A 13,275-nucleotide genomic window follows, 5' to 3' on the forward strand; every position below is an offset into this window, starting at 1 on the left:
GACCTATGTCACAACTATACCAACAAGAGCTTGCAAATGAATTCTAAATCCAACAGAAGTTTGGAACATCACCTTGAAAGGGTAAAATGCAAAGGTACATCACTTATGACACTTCTCCATTACCTTTGTGCCATCTAAGGACCCTTCTCATGATAGTGTGTTCACATCTTGCTTAATCATAATTTCTACCCTTTATATTCTTTGTATCCTTTTTGGAGATTTATGACAAAGGGGGGGAAATTTTGCATTAAAGCTTACCTTTAGTCTTATGTAACTAAGTGTTATAAGATATTTGAAAAGGGGAAAAATTAACAAAAAGGGGGAATCATAAGAAAAACATAAGATATAGAATGTTGATGAGTGCATAGTATATCATGAGCATCACATTTATTTTTTGACACACTGCACCCCATGAATAGTATGATATAAGTTGTCTCCATACTTTGACTCAAATATGTGCTTTTGGCATTTGAGTACAAAAGTGGTATTTTCTGAAATGCACATGTTTAGGGGGAGGAAACTATATCATATGATTCAAAATCGTATTTATCAAATCCTATGTAAGCTTTAAATGTGTTGTCATCAATCACCAAAAAGGGGGAGATTGAAAGTGCATTTATCCCTTTTGTGAGTTTTCATGATTTGGATAACAACACATTTAAAGGTCTAACAAGTTTGCTAAGTGTTGAACAGTAAATTCAGTATGATGAACATACTTGAATAATGTATAATGATCAGTGAACAAAGATTCAACACAAGGTCAAATAACCAATGAGACAATGCAAATGGATATAATATGGTCTCTGTATTTGTTTGAATATATATGGACAAGACCTGAGAAATCACTACATACATATGATCAGAATAGAGGTTGAACTGATTAAGAGGATTGGTCAAGCCAAAGTGAATAAGATATGAGGAATCATGAATTGGCTTGACCATATTACTATCAGTCTATATATGCTTCTATGAGAATCAAACTAGAGCTTGATTAATCTTAACAGTTATATCTAGAAGACATTCAAGCAAGGTTCACAATATTGGACAAATGATTCTCTCAATGGATTATCAATATGATGTGACTCAAGAATGGCTTAATAGGGTGAAGATAGCAAGGAAAGGACTTCGAGGGACTAGGCGAAGGTGAAGGTCAAGCGACGGCTTATGGACCGAGGTACCATGGCTAAGGTGAAGAAGAGAGTACTTGCACTAAGTCGATGAACTAATCAGTTATAAAGAGTTATAATATATTGATGCATCAGTAAGGTGACTTGAAGCCATGATTTGAGCCATATATGGTGAAATGGTACAAGTCACATGGTTTGATTTGTGTTTGCTTCAAAAGGCGAGACAAAGATGTTTGTGATCCTTATGAAGCAACGCCATGGAGAAATCACTCATGAGACACCAATTACTCAAGGAATTTACTTAATTATATTTTATTTATCTTGAGTATAGAAATCATCGTACTCTCAAGGGGGGTCCAAAAAGAAGGTTGGTGTTTGCCAAAGCTCAAGCCTCTATATTCAAAAGCTATTTTGAAAACCAAAATCTCTTGAACGCTCTGTGTCTCACTGTTGTTAGGATTGAGAAACTGCGAGTGTTCTTGTTGAAAAGCAATTGAACTTCTTTAGCTGTAGTTGAGCTTTTTTAGCTGAGTTGAACTTCAGCTAAGTTGAACTTCTTCAACTGTAGTTGAGCTTTTTTAGCTGTAGTTGAGCTTTTTCTGTTGCAGCTGAGCTTTTTCAACTGCAGTTGAACTTCAACTTCAACTGTGAACCTCTCTGACTATATACCAGTTGAACTTGCCTCCGGGCTAGTTAAACTTTGGCTTTTCCTCCTAAACTTTCTGGTCAAGACTAGTTGAGCTAGTCCCCGGGGCGGTTCAACTAGTCTCTGACTCCTCTGCTCAGACTGTCTAGCAGTCTGCCAGTTAGACTGGCAGACTGGCAGACAGGTCTGACCAGGGGTGGTTCAACCACCCCTAGGGCGGTTCAACCAGTCTCTATCAGTTTGACCAGTCTGTGCAACAGTCTACCAGTCAGACTGGCAGACAGGCTGACAGGTCTGCCAGGGGCGGTTCAACCGCCCCCTAGGGCGGTTCAATTGGTCTTGGTTAGTCTAACCAGACTTTGCGACAGTCTGTCAGTCAGTCTGGCAGGCAGGCTGACATTCAGACCAGGGGTGGTTCAACCGCCCCTAGGGCAGTTCAACCAGTCCTCCACGGCAAAATCAGCCCAACGTCTAGTTTTGGAGCCCCACCTATATATACTCACTCCTACCCTCTCCCCATAGAAGAGCACGACTTGAACTCCATTTCTAACCTGAGAAACACCTCCCACTCTCTCTCACACACCTCTTGCCTCTCCCATTTCAAATCCTTGGAGAGAAATTGTAACACCCCTGGTGTTACCGTCACTAAAACTTGAGCATAACATCATAAGCATTGGCATTGCATATGTTTGATACACCTAGAATGCATTCACTAGATAAAAATTTCAAACAAGTTGTATTGTTATGGCATTTTGCAAATAAGACCCTAGTGTAGGATACTTAACCCTGAATAGGGATTTGAAGGGTAAAACAAGACCCAAATAGGGAAAAAACCAAGAGTTTAAGTGCAATAGTCATAAAATGTTCTTAAGAATGGACCTACATTACATTTACACCCCTGAGATATCAAAAATCCTAATTGGAACCCTAGAAAACCCTAAAACTAAACCCTAGGGGGCTAAGTGTAAAATCAATGCACTTTTGGACTAAAGTGCAAAAACTAGTAAAGTAAGGTGTTTTAAGTTATGTGGTTCACAATTATGAAGATTTGCAACTTAAACCCTGAGTTTTGGACTTAATTGCAAAAGAGCCACATTTGAACTCTTTTGACTAAGTCTGAATTTCAGTGTGATGTGCTCATCTTTGTGACCTTGTAACTTTCAAACAAAAGTGATTTTGCCCTAAGGCACCACATCAACTTTGTAGCTCCATGAAAGGGGAACAATTTTGCTTAAGAGTGTAAGCAAGGTTGTTATGGAGAAATTGGAGATAATTAAGTCTAAAGTCTAGCTGTCAGGCTGTTAAAGTCTGAATTTCAGACTGACAGTGTAATTACAGAGACTTTGGGCACGAATTCGAGCTTGATTTAGTAGGAATTTACCCATAGCTGCTATAACAAACTTGTAGCTGAATTCTTGGTCTACAACTTTGATACAAAGCCTTGGGTATGTTGTCACAAAGAATTAGGAGAAAATCTGCTCTAAACTTCGTCTGTCAGGCGCTCTGAAGATCCTTCGCCATTGTATAGTACCAGGATTGGATCAGAGCAACCGCGCATCTCACCGCCGACGACCTCCGCCGCGATTCGTGCCGCCGCCGTTGCGATTTACGCCACCGGTGACCTAATAAGGTTGCCAGGTAATAGCTATTCGTCTGGAGATGACTCTGGTGACTCACCGTCGTACCCCCCTTGCTTTGAGGCCTAAGCAGATAAGCTCGCCGGTGACAGCCGTCGCCCGGCTTGGCGCCACGTACCCTGGCACCTCCACCGGATCGCCGTGAACCGCTGTAATCCTCTATCCATCGCCGGAGTGACCGCCACGGCATAGGACACGAATTCACGCGCGCCAGTGACCTCCCCTTCTCCGACCGCCGCGCGTCACCACTGAAATTCCCGGCCACCGCTGTCGCTCCCTATAAATTGAAGCCACCACGAGCTCCGCAAGGTCATCACACATCCAGCCACCCAGTATTGCCCCCAGCCGATCACCAGTGAGCTCGAATTTTACACTTCCCCCAAACCGGTTCATCCCACTGCAAGAACACCCTCGTCGTGGCCAGTGCAATTGAGGTCAGTTCAAACCATCTGCTCCCTCGTTTGAGTGTCCTTATGTAACCGTGATGCTCATCGACCCGCCCAATTGAACCGAGCTGCCTTAGATCATCGGGAACGCGCTTAGTGGTCCGTTGTTGCCGCTGTCACCGTGGGCAGAGCACTGTAGGGCTCTAATCCAGAAATTAATTTAGGGGAAATGCTCTGGCGAGGTTCAATCTGGTGTCTGCCGCTTGGGGGCGCTAGTCCTTGCTCCGTCCGGCCAGTCTACCTTCGCCGGCATGCAAGCCTCCACCGTGCGACGTCGTGGGCTTCGGTCGGTAAAGAATTAGAAGTACGAGGGGTTCCATGGAAATTGTCAGTGACTAATTGCAATAGTGCAGAGCACTCAGTTCGTGTTATTCAATAACGCAGGGACTTATTCGCAAAACTCTCGAACGCGCGCGCGGGCGCGCGTGCGGGCGCACTTCTACTGGGGTTGGGTCGTCCTGGGCTGGAATCGGCCCAGTACTATTCACGGATTTCCTTTTTCTTTTTCTGCCAGAACTAAAACAACTTTAGAAAGTGGTAGAAAAATGGTAAAAATGTCAAACCAATTTTCCTAGATTCCTTATTTTCCATATTATTTAGTAAAAATAGTTTTATGATTTTTAGATTAAATGAGGAATTTTAGATCATTTAAAATAGCCTAAAACCCTGTTTCTGGATTTTTAGAAAATAGATAATAATTCCAAAAATGCCCAAACTTTTTATTTGAAATTTAAACATTATTTAGAAGCCTTGGGTAGATTTTGGTATGATTTGGACGTTGTTTGATAATTAGAACCCAAAACCCCCACCCCCTGCTCTTTGAACTTCACTGTTGACTCCGGAAACCCTAAGTTCTCGGAGTTCCGTGTAGGAAAGTTGTATTCAAGACTCTAGATAATAAACTCTTATTATCTTTGCACTCTCATGAGCATTACATAGCATTCATTCTTATATATATATGGTTATATTTAGAAAACGAGGAAGAAGTTGAGGTAGAAGAAGAGAAGACTTCACCACCACCACCTGCGGAACATCAGGCAGGAAATTGTTTTTACTTTGACATCTGCGGATCCAAGCCTGACTCACCCATAAACGAAGGCAAGCCCCGGTGCATTTGCCACCTCCTTGTGTTTTAAAAATCTTTCTCACTTGTTTGATGCATTAGGTGATAGGTGTTGAGGTGTTGATTGCTAAAACAATTCCTGCATTACCTTCCTTGGATTTGATTACCTTCCTTGAAATCCCTGTTTTACAAAAGATTTTTGATGCTTAGCCTTGCTTTAAAAAAACAAAAGGTTTTGTTTTTACAAAAGATGTTGTGGCAAAGGTGGGTGGGATGTTTTCAAAAATAAAACTGGATGATGGATCCATCAAGGCCTTGATGGGTTCAACATCGGAAAAGATGTACCTCTGCCAGGTACCAAACTTTGGGTTCAAATGATTAAGCTGAGACCGGGCGGGTGACTTGCACGAGAAGCGAGTCTCGGTGTAGTGTCTCCGTCTGAGTCGATTAAGGACTGTGTCGATGTAGGCTTGATGACCGAGGACCCTTTAACTGGTCACATGCCTCGTCATGGGTAAGCTTTGCCTTAGGCAGACTAAGGCCAGAATAAGATAACACACAATGGGAGTGGAGCGATGGCGAGAGTAGCGTGTACCCTCCATGGCAAGAGGCTGGACGGTGGTGTATCTATGCTCTCGGTTGACGTGAACCTGATCTGGTCTTAAGAACCCCGGTGGCGGGTTGACATATGCAAGGGTTAAGTGCTACATATGTCGTGTGATTGGAGATCCTCAGCTGAGTATAATCGATTCGGATCGCCGTACCTTCGCGGTTATGAAGACTTGGTCACTGCCCTATACGTAGAACTCCAGTAAAGATGAAGGGATTGTTAAGAAATTGGCTAGTGCAGGTTAAGTGTTTGAACTAGGGTAGAAAGAACTCTAGTTGCAGGTAATCTTACTTAACCTGACAAATTAAAATCGGATTTTAAGGATCCACTTTAGTAAGCATTTCTGCAAATAGAGTCATTGATTCTTGATAAACCTTACCTTGACTCCCTTATAACCAGCATACCCTTGAGAGTCTTTTCTTTAGTCGGGTAAGTCTTGTTGAGTAATTCCATACTCAGGGTTTTATTCCTCGTTGTTTTTAGGTGAGGAAGCAACAAACTTTTGTTGTTTCTGTTCCAAGGTGGTCACAAAAGAAGAAAACCAAGAGTAAAGCTGTGGGAGGAAGGGTTCCTCCATAAGAACTTTTGTTTAATACTTATCGGGAGGGTTTTTTTTGCCTCCCTTAGTTCTGTAATAATAATACTATGCACTCATAGGTTATATCCTAGTCTGTAATATATAACTTTGTCTTACTTTTAAAATAAAGGTAAGTTTATGTAATTGCTTCCACATTCTCGTAACTCCGATGCTTGTAATGTTTGCGTGACGGGTGAAACGCTCTTGGGAAAGGTAAGAAAAGCAGATATCGAACTTGTCAAGTGATTCAAGGGCACCTACAGGGTTGTCTGAGGTCCGTTGGACAAGGACAATTGTAGGTGGGCCTAATGACTTGGGAGATTCCATCACAGCTGGTATCGGAGCGAAGCCCTTCTCTACAGATATTACGAGGCATCTTCAAAAGGATTTTTTAAAAAGACTTATCTAAAAAAATCTCTTCCCTTCTTACCTAAGTATTTCTGAAGAGTTTATCCTAAAGACCAGATAGTAAGAGTGCAACATATAGAAGGTGTGAATCAACTAAGGTTGATTCTGTAATTACACATGCATCATGCTAAGAACTATGCTAATAAAATTTTCTCCCTTAGAAAAATGTCGCCACGCACGAGGAGAACTACGCGCAAGCATACTGGCCCAATTGGTGTGCCAAGTCATCAACTTGCCCCAAGACACGAGGATAGCAGTAGTGGGAGTAACGATCTGATCGGGGATCTTGAAGCGAGAGTTAATCAGCTTCAAATAGAACTCCAACGTAGGATTGACATATGGGTCGCGGATGGCGACATAATCAATGAATTGAGAAGCGACGTCCGCCGCCTACGAGATCAGCTCGCGGATCGAGATTTAGCACTCGACTGGGTGGTTCAATCTCGTTCGCTTGCCTGGGCTAAGGAGGCAAAAGCTCGAGCCCGAGTAGAAGAGCTTAGCTCAGCCATTGATAACCTGCAGGCTTATTGCAATACTCTACATGAAGAAGTTCATGTACTGTATTCACAACTACACCCCAGTGCACCTGCAGATCCTGTCGGGACAGAAGCCGGACCTTCTCATGTAGCGGGAGAAGCTTTTGGTGGCGAATTGGACCTTTTCAGGCCCCCTCCCTCTATGAGGTTGGTCGATGAGTGGTCTCCTACGCCCGACAACAAGGCTACCAGGAGCAACAAGAAGCAGAAGTAGTATAGTGTAATAGTAGAAATAGTAGTGATGCATAATAGGTAGTGTAATGCTGTTGTAAAATTCGAGTCTGTAACATTACTCTTTTTAGTAATGTAAAATGGATGGTTTTCTTTGGCATATTATATTGTTTTCAAATGTTTGTTGCCACAGATGCCTTCTCGGACTCGTGCTCAGGATGGGGCTAGTACCTCCCATGGGAGGGAGGCAACACCAAACCCACCTCCAGTACCCCCGACACTTGCCGAGGCTATCGCTGCCTTGGTAAACGCTACCGCAGATAATACCCGTTTCCTACGGGAGATGGCAGGTCAGCAACTACAACAACAAGGCGGGCGGGGCTATCCGCAGGGCCCCCGTGAGACATCTTATTTGGACTTCTCTGAAACGCGCCCACCGTTGTTCATCAAGGCAGAAGACCCTTTAGAGGCGGATGAATGGATCCACGTCATTGAGCAGAAATTTGGACTTCTTCGATGTTCCGAAACTCAGAAGCCCTGTTCGCAGCTCAGCAATTGTGTGGCCCTGCCAGCACCTGGTGGGGGAACTTTGTGGCCGTTCAGCCGGCCAATCATCAGATTACCTGGGATGAATTCAAGCTGGCCTTCAGAGAGCATTACATACCGGAAGGCGTACTCCACATGAAACAGGAGGAATTCATGAAGTTGAAGCAAGGTGGAGATACTGTCACCCAGTATCTCAATAAATTTAATCACTTATCACAATATGCAATTGACCAAGTCAACACCGACCTAAAGAAGAATAACTGTTTCATGAGGGGTTTAAATGATTCGATGCAAAGGAAAATGGCTACCTGCATCGACCTCACATACAGAAGGGCTGTCAGCACAGCGCTGGCAGTTGAATCTAAATATACAAGTTCTGGAAAGTCCAAGGGTTTTGGAGGTAATAGGCCTAATCAGGGCTCCGAGAAAAGGCAACGGTTAGTTATCCGACCTTTTAATCAGGGTCATTCCTCATCACGTCCACCCTCCTTCCCATTCAAACAACCAGTGTTCATCCGTCTCAATGCTGCCCCCACTACAACAAGTCAGGCGGGTGCCCCTGGCACTCGATTCCCTGCCCTTCCCAGTTCGTCAATAGGATGCTTCAATTGCGGAAAATCTAGGCACTTTATTAAGGATTGCCCCTACCCGAAGCAGAATCGCTCAAATAATCAACAAGGTACTGGGAATTCCTCTCAAGCTAAGGGAAATGTGGACAAGAATATAAAGAAGACGGGACGAATTTATTACACTCAAGTGGCCACCACACCGGACGGCGAACCGGTAATGATGGGTACGTTCCTTGTGGCCAATCATCCCGCACTTATTCTCTTTGATTCTGGTGCTTCGCATACATTCATCAACAAGAAATTTGTGGAGCAACATTGCATTCCATACCATGAATCAAGGGAAGGGTTTAAAATACATTCGCCTGGGGGACAACTCTTTACTAAGGAAGTGGCTTTCCAAGTGCCTGTAATATTGGCCGGACGGGACTTTCCTACTAATATGATTGTTCTGAAAGGCCAAGACCTAGATGTGATTTTGGGCATGAATTGGTTGGCCCAACATAAAGCAACCCTCAACACTGATCAGAGAACCATCAGGTTGAGTCATAACCAAGAGGAAATTCTTTTGTCTATCCCCATTCCAGCCAAAACTACTGGCAGAATATATGAAGCCATCATACCAGAGATCAAGGATATTCTGGTAGCATGTGAGTTCCCAGACGTCTTTCCAGAAGATTTGCCTGGATTGCCACCCGAAAGGGAAGTAGAGTTTGTAATTGAGTTGAAGCCCGGTACGGCTCCCATTTCTAGAAGATCGTACTGAATGCCTCCAAACGAATTGGCAGAACTCAAGATTCAATTGCAAGATCTACTTGAGAAAGGATTCATCCGGCCAAGCTCGTCACCATGGGGTTGCCCAGCCATATTCGTCATGAACAAGGATCAAACATTATGAATGTGCGTGGATTATCGACCCCTGAATGAGGTCACTATCAAGAACTAGTACCCTCTCCCACGGATTGACATTTTATTTGATCAACTGACTGGAGCAAGGGTATTCTCCAAGATTGATCTCAGATCGGGCTATCATTAGATCTGTATTCGGCCCAAGGATATACCAAAGACCGCATTCACTACGCGGTATGGTTTATTTGAATACCTGGTAATGTCTTTCGGACTGACAAATGCTCCTGCCCACTTCACTTATCTGATGAACTCGATATTCATGCTCGAGTTGGACAAATTCGTGGTGGTCTTCATAGATGATATCTTAATATATTCCAAGAATGAAGAGGAGCATGCTCAACACTTACAGATCGTATTGACGCGCTTAAGAGAACATCAATTATATGCCAAGTTTAGTAAGTGCGCGTTTTGGCTGGAAGGAATTCAATTTCTGGGACACGTGTTATCTGCCAGGGGGATTGCAGTAGATCCTAGCAAGGCCAAGGATATTTTGGAGTGGAAACCCCCAACCACTATTCATCAAGTCCAAAGTTTCCTTGGACTAGCTGGCTATTATCGCCGATTTATACCGGATTTTTCTAAGCTTGTGAAGCCAATCACAAGTCTATTGAAGAATGAGACTAAATTCAATTGGTCTTCAAAGTGTAATGAAGCTTTTGAGCAATTGAAGATATTATTAACCACTGCTCCGGTATTGGCTCAACCGAACATTAATAAGCCCTTTGATGTGTATTGTGATGCATCAGGCAGTGGTCTCGGCTGTGTATTAATGCAAGAGGGCCGAGTAATCGCATATGCTTCAAGGCAGTTGCGCCGGCATGAGGAGCATTATCCCACTCATGATCTGGAGCTAGCTACAGTGGTTCATGCCCTGAAGATCTTGCGTCATTATCTGTTGGGTAATATCTGTCACATTTATACAGATCATAAAAGCTTGAAGTATAACTTCACCCAGTCAGAGTTGAACATGAGACAAAGGCGATGGCTTGAGCTTATTAAGGACTATGAATTGGAAATTCATTATCACCCGGGCAAGGCCAATGTAGTGGCAGATGCACTTAGCCGTAAGGTTTCCTGTCACTGTCTTACGGTGAAGACCTCTGACAATACACTATGCCAGGAGATGGAGAAGTTAAACCTGGAAATGATCCAACAAGGAGCCTTAAGTCAGCTAAAGCTTGAGTCAGTCCTTTTACAAAGGATAATGGATGCTCAAAAGGATAATGAGGGTATGAAACACATCCATGAGAAGATAGAGGCTGGAAAAGCCAAATGCTTCAGAAAGGATGATCAAGGCATTGTATGGTTCAACAACCGCATAGTTGTGCTGAAGAATGAATAGCTCCCCGAGCAAATTTTAGATGAAGCACATCTTAGTCGCTATTCTATTCATCCCAGAAGCACTAAGATGTATCAAGATCTAAAACAACATTATTGGTGGACAAAGATGAAAATTTAAATCGCACGCTATGTGGCAAGGTGTGACACATGCAAACGTGTCAAGGCCATACATATGAAGACTGTAGGTCCATTACAATCTTTACCAATACCAACATGGAAATGGGAAGATATAAGTATGGACTTCATTGTGGGATTACCCAGAACAGCAAAAGGCTTTGACTCCATTTGGGTTATCATTGATCGACTTACAAAGATCGCCCACTTCCTTCCAGTCAAAGTAAAATATCCCGTCATCACCTATGCGGAACTGTACATTGCTCGCATTCTCAGTTTGCATGGGGTTCCGAAGACTATAGTGTCGGATCGTGGACCTCAATTCGTATCCAAATTCTGGGAAGAACTTCATAAATCCCTGGGTACCAAATTGCTCCACAGTTCGGCCTATCATCCTCAAACAAGTGGGCAGATTGAGAGGGTCAATCAGATACTTGGAGATATGTTGCGGGCATGTGTTCTAGAGTTTCCACAGAAATGGGATGAATGTTTACCTTTAGCAGAGTTCTCATATAATAATAGCTATCAAGAAAGCATCAAGATGGCACCCTTTGAAGCTTTATATGGACGACGATGTCGTACTCCGCTAAATTGGTCTGAACCTGGTGAAAGATTTTTCTTCAGGCCTGATATGGTGAAAGAGACCGAAGAAAAGGTTTAGAGAATCATTCATCATTTGAAGAAAGCTCAAGCTCGTCAGAAAAGTTATGCAGACAAACGACAAATGCCCTTGTATTTTCTGGTCGGAGATTATGTTTATCTGGAGATCTCCCCAATAAAGGGTGTATCACGTTTCGGAGTTAAAGGGAAGCTTGCACCCCGGTATATTGGCCCATTCCATATACTTGAGCAGTGTGGACCAGTGGCATACCGACTTCAACTACCCGAAACCTTGTCTGCTGTACATAATGTGTTCCACGTGTCACAATTGAAGAAGTGTCTTTGGGTTCCCGATCGAACCATTGAAGTGACAGATGTTGTCCTGGAACCAGACTTGACATATTCAGAGCACCCTATTCGAGTCTTGGATCAAAAGGACAGGATTACCCGAAAGAAAACTCTCAAGTTTTATAAGATACAGTGGAACCAACATTCCGAAGATGAGGCTACATGGGAAACTCAGGACTTTTTAGAAAAGAATTTCCCAGGCTTTTTAGCCTCATGTAATTTGTAAAATATGTATAGTTGTTGTAATAAAGGAGTAAATCCCCAAACCACCCCTCCTTTGTACCAGAAATAAGGAAATAAAAGTATGACGTGTTTCCTTTTCCATTACTTACCCTAGGACTTTTAATCTCGGGACGAGATTCTTTTATGGGGGGAAGGATGTAACACCCCTGGTGTTACTGTCACTAAAACTTGAGCATAACATCATAAGCATTGGCATTGCATATGTTTGATACACCTAGAATGCATTCACTAGGTAAAAATTTCAAACAAGTTGTATTGTTATGGCATTTTGCAAATAAGACCCTAGTGTAGGATACTTAACCCTGAATAGGGATCTGAAGGGTAAAACAAGACCCAAATAGGAAAAAACCTAAAGTTTAAGTGAAATAATCATAAAATGTTCTTAAGAATGGACCTACATAACATTTACACCCCTGAGATATCAAAAATCCTAATTGGAACCCTGGAAAACCCTAAAACTAAACCCTAGGGGGCTAAGTGTAAAATCAGTGCACTTTTGGACTAAAGTGCAAAAACTAGTAAAGTAAGGTCTTTTAAGTTATGTGGTTCACAATTGTGAAGATTTGTAAATTAAACCCTGAGTTTTGGACTAAATTGCAAAAGAGCCACTTTTGAACTCTTTTGACTAAGTCTGAATTTCAGTGTGATGTGCTCATCTTTGTGACCTTGTAACTTTCAAACAAAAGGGATTTTGCCCTAAGGCACCACATCAACTTTGTAGCTCCATGAAAGGGGAACAATTTTGCTTAATAGTGTAAGCAAGGTTGTTATGGACAAATTGGAGATAATTAAGTCTAAAGTCTAGCTGTCAGGCTGTTAAAGTCTGAATTTCAGACTGACAGTGTAATTACAGAGACTTTGGGCACGAATTCGAGCTTGATTTAGTAGGAATTTACCCATAGTTGCTATAACAAACTTGTAGCTGAATCCTTGGTCTACAACTTTGATAAAGAGCCTTGGGTATGTTGTCACAAAGAATTAGGAGAAAATCTGCTCTAAACTTCGTCTGTCAGGCGCTCTGAAGATCCTTCGCCATTGTATAGTACCAGGATTGGATCAGAGCAACCCCGCATCTCACCGTCGACGACCTCCACCGCGATTCGTGCCGCCGCCGTTGTGATTTACGCCACCAGTGACCCGATAAGGTTGCCAGGTAATAGCTATTTGCCTGGAGATGACTCCGGTGACTCACCGTCGTACCCCCCTTGCTTTGCGGCCTGAGCAGATAAGCTCGCCGATGACAGCCGTTGCCCGGCTTGGCGCCACGTACCCTGGCACCTCCACCAGATCGCCGTGAACCGCTGTAATCCTCTGTCCATCGCCGGAGTGATTGCCACAGCATAGGACACGAATTCACGCACGCCTGTGACCTCCCCTCCTCCGACCG

Source organism: Zea mays, chromosome 10 (assembly GCF_902167145.1).
Source record: "Zea mays cultivar B73 chromosome 10, Zm-B73-REFERENCE-NAM-5.0, whole genome shotgun sequence".
In the NCBI taxonomy this organism is placed as follows: Eukaryota; Viridiplantae; Streptophyta; class Magnoliopsida; order Poales; family Poaceae; genus Zea; species Zea mays.